Genomic DNA, 4,129 nt, shown 5'->3' with positions numbered 1-4,129 from the left:
CCAATACGCACATTTTTAAAAAAATTGTGGAAAAACACTGGCATACACTAAAGGACGACAAAATCATTGGCGATCAAATACCCAATAGGCCCAGGCTCATATTCAGGAAAGCACGGAACCTAGGATCACTCATAGCCCCCACCGTAAAAAATAATATCATCACAAAAAAACCAGTCACACCTTTTCAACAAAAAATTACAGGGTTCTTTCCATGCCAAAAATGCAAAATATGCAAAACCCTGAAACCAGCCAAATCACACACTGTCAATTACCGCAAAGAGTCATATCCCATCACAGACTTTGTCACATGTACCACTACGGGGGTTATCTATGGACTAATGTGCCCTTGCGAAAAAATGTATATAGGCCGGACTAAAAGAGCAATGGGCACTAGAATTAATGAACATCTGAGGAATATTAAAAATAAATACATGGGCCACCCCCTGTCAAAGCATTTTGCGGACAAACATAAAGGATCCATCAAAGGAATTAAAGTGATAGGCATACAAACAGTTCACAAACATTGGAGACAGGGTGATTTTATCAAACATATGTCAAGAAAAGAAAGCGAGTGGATTTTTAAATTAAACACCTTGAGACCATGGGGTCTTAACAGCGAAATTGAGCTATTTGCTTTCAACGACTGATAGTTACCATGACAACGCCACCAACAGCGGACCGTTGCCATGACGTCATTATAGACAGGTATATAAAGGACTCCACCTACTGGGCCAGACTATCCCTGATGAAGACAGCCGTCAGCTGTCGAAACGCGTTGGAATTGACTGACCCAGCAGAGAAGGCGCCCACAGGCATCCGTCCTCAATACACGCTGCACACCACGTGTCAGCTCGTCTCTCTGCCTCTCGCGCGCTTCCAATAGAACGCGCCCCCTCACCTTCTCCGCCCCTCCTCTCCTGCTCCACTTACCCGGAAGCCCGCGAGTAGCGGCGGTCACCGGCCGGGACCCCGCTCTCGCCCCGGGCCCCACAACTCCTTGACATCTCCGCAGGACTACGGACCGTAAGTACTCTGGGCCACGGCCCCCACCGCTTATGACACACGCCACCACAAGGACCAAAACCACACATACTCACCTCTTTATTACCGACAGGATTCCAGGAACGCGGCCTGCCTGACTCCACACGAGTAGGGACCGTGCCTGAAAACCGGACTCCACAACCATAGACCTTGCCCGGATATCTACTACACAGCCTGCCACCAAAGCCTTCCACCTACTTGAATATACTTATCCAGACCAGGCCTCCTGCCACATTTGCAGCCGGTCCCCTGCTGCACCTCAGCGTCCAGGGACAAGACCCACTGCTACTTAGCCAGTAAATTACTCAGCCAGAGCCTCCTGCTGCACCTACCACTAGGCTGAACCCTCTTGCAGAACCTCCTGAACACCTTCCCTTGATTTAGGCCTTCAGCCACAGATAAAGAAGGTGACTGACCATTTCACACCTGGACCCTAAACAAGGTAATTAACCGGGCTTACTTATATTGTGGCTTATTGTTTGTATACCTCAGCTCCTAACTCTCCCTCCCCATCTATATACAGGACATCAATTATCCTTGAGTGCCACAACGCCCCCTATCACCCGGCAACCAGTAGCCTCCTACTACATCTCTGCTCAGAGACAGATACAATCCAGAGCCTCCTGTTGCACCCCTGGATTACTGATAATCACGCACAGGTAAACATCTAGGTTTACCACACTGTGGACTATTCCTGTATTCCTCAGTTCCTAACCCTTCCTCCATATCTATATACAGGACATTGAGTATCCTCAAGCGTTACTACGCCTACTGGCAATCAAAAAGCCCCCCTGTCACATCTCTGCAACAAAGTGAGATACAATCCAGAGCCTCCTGCTGCACCCCCCACTGAGGGAGTGCTAACAAGCAATCTCCAAAAGCAGAACAGCTCCTCCGTGGGTAAGTCGCTAACCCCACTATCTACCTACCCAGAGCTAACAGCACTAACCCCATATCATTAAATCTCCAGGAGCATAACAAAGCGTTCAGGACCACGCCCCACTCTAAGAATCCTGACGGACCACAGCCCTAGTGCACACCTGCACTTTACCCACTCTGATACCTGGTGAGTAACAGATCCACAGCCAGCTAAGCATATTCATTACTAGAGAACAATAGCCCTAACCAAACTCCTCTTCTTTCCAGGTACCAAGCCACCACAGGCATTTTACCACACCAGATTAACCGCTGGATTTTACTATTTATTACACCTTGTATACCATTAGTTCTTTTACCCCAATCGAAATATTGTTGTCTACACTCATCTTTTAAATCCTGTATTAAATCCTGTATTTTATTAAGTTTTTATTGCTAGCATCCAAACAAATAAATCTTATTTTTATAAAATAATAGTACTCTTCTCCTGATCTCTTTTTCACTACCGATAGCGCGATTTTTACTATAGAACAAAAATACAAATACTTTATTAATAAAATGACATCTCAGGTGAAATGGTGAAGAGAGTGCATATACACACATCCATGCGGGAAACACCGCGGCAAGCAACACTAGGCCACTTTAGATAACAATACATGAGGAAAGCCACTCCAATCATCAAACCAATACACAGGGGAAGCTCTCATCTCAAAACTTAATGGTACGCGGTCGCAGTAACATAGAAACCTCAATATCAATACTAAGGGAATATTCATATAATAATAAGTGTGTTACCTGAGGTAGCTCACGACCACGCAAATGTGCCCACGTGCCACTGCCATGCCCCGACTCGCGTTTCGGCCAAACAGCCTTTGTCAAGGGGTGTGTAGCTACAAGGACCTGACAGGTATATCAAGAGAAATTGCACCAATAAGACCTGAAAAAGCAAGTCATGTGACGAATCAGCTGACAAAACAGATCATGTGATGGATCAGCTGCCAAAGCAGGTAATGAAATGAATCAGCCGACCAGAGAAATGGGTCTCCCATAGTGTTGGCCTATGCAGTGAATGTAAGGGCTGCCAAAAATTGGGAGGCACTCCAATGCCTCTTGGAAGAGACGTAGAGGGCCTCATGAAAACAATGTTCCCATTATTAGGAAGTGGGTCTCCCATTGTGTTTGCCTATGCAGTGAATGCAAGGGTTGCCAAAAATTTTGAGGCACTCCAATGCCCCTTGGAAGAGATGTAGAGGGCCTCATGAAAACAATGTTCCCATTATTAGGAAGTGGGTCTCCCATTGTGTTTGTCTATGCAGTGAATGCAAAGGTTTTCCAAAAATTTGGAGGCACTCCAATGCCCCTTGGAAGAGACATGGAGGTCAGAGGGCCTCCTGAAAGCAATGCTCCCATTATTAGGAAGTGGGTCTTCCATAGTGTTGGCCTATGCAGTGAATGCAAGGGCTGCCAAAAATTGGGAGGCACTCCAATGCACCTTGGAAAAGACGGGGAGGAGGGCCTCATAAAAAAATGTTCCCATTAGAAAGGAGCGGGTCTCCTATACTTGTAATGCCCATGCACTAAGTGTATGAGCTAAAAAACAATTACCTCTGGGGGCTATACATGAACACACTGTATAAAAATTTTTTTTACGGGCATCATAAAGAGCCTTTAAAAAAATTATGTGGGTGTTGCATCACGGACCACGGTCACCCTGGTGATATGGTGGTGGAGTAGGAGGATGAGGAGAAGGAGGAGGACAAGAGCAAATAGCCCAAATCAGGAAGCATATACCCATGTGTGGGTGTGAAAACGTGCATGGGAATACACCTTCAAAAAAAGACAATGGATTTGAGTTTATGTTACGCTGCTATCATTCGGTGGTGTTGAGAAGTATGGCTCAATCCAGCCCTTGTTCATTTTTATAAGAGTCAGCCTATCAGCATTTTCAGTTGACAGGCGGATGCGCTTATCAGTTATAATTCCACCAGCGGCACTAAAACCCGCTCAGATAAAATGCTAGCGGCAGGGCAGGCCAGGATCTCCAAGGAGTAGAGAGCCAGTTCATTCCACGTGTCCAGCTTGGATACCCAATAATTATACGGCACAGAAGAATCACAGAGGACATTGGTACGGTCGGCAAGGTACTCCGTCAGCATCTTCCCAAACTTTGCACTCCTTGTGAGAGTACCCCGCGCCTCAGAGCCTGTGCGAT

The 4,129-nt window shown here is 46.4% G+C and overlaps 1 long non-coding RNA gene across 2 annotated transcripts; it reads left to right on the top strand.

Annotated features, from left to right (window-relative positions):
* Window positions 1-521: 521 nt before the first annotated feature.
* Window positions 522-2,318, top strand: LOC141165749 (uncharacterized). Of its 2 annotated transcripts, XR_012251197.1 has the most exons (6): window positions 522-1,023; window positions 1,115-1,483; window positions 1,565-1,700; window positions 1,780-1,941; window positions 2,012-2,107; window positions 2,188-2,318. It is a non-coding gene; the product is annotated as an uncharacterized lncRNA (long non-coding RNA). The 2 variants fall into 2 exon arrangements; XR_012251196.1 differs by having other exon boundaries at window positions 524-1,023; window positions 2,012-2,301.
* The last annotated feature ends 1,811 nt before the right edge of the window (window positions 2,319-4,129 follow it).

This window comes from Phyllobates terribilis, unplaced genomic scaffold (assembly GCF_046119375.1).
Source record: "Phyllobates terribilis strain yellow unplaced genomic scaffold, ASM4611937v1 Scaffold_1__5_contigs__length_1240528914, whole genome shotgun sequence".
Taxonomy (NCBI): Eukaryota; Metazoa; Chordata; class Amphibia; order Anura; family Dendrobatidae; genus Phyllobates; species Phyllobates terribilis.
This window is presented reverse-complemented; position numbering and strand designations above follow the sequence as displayed.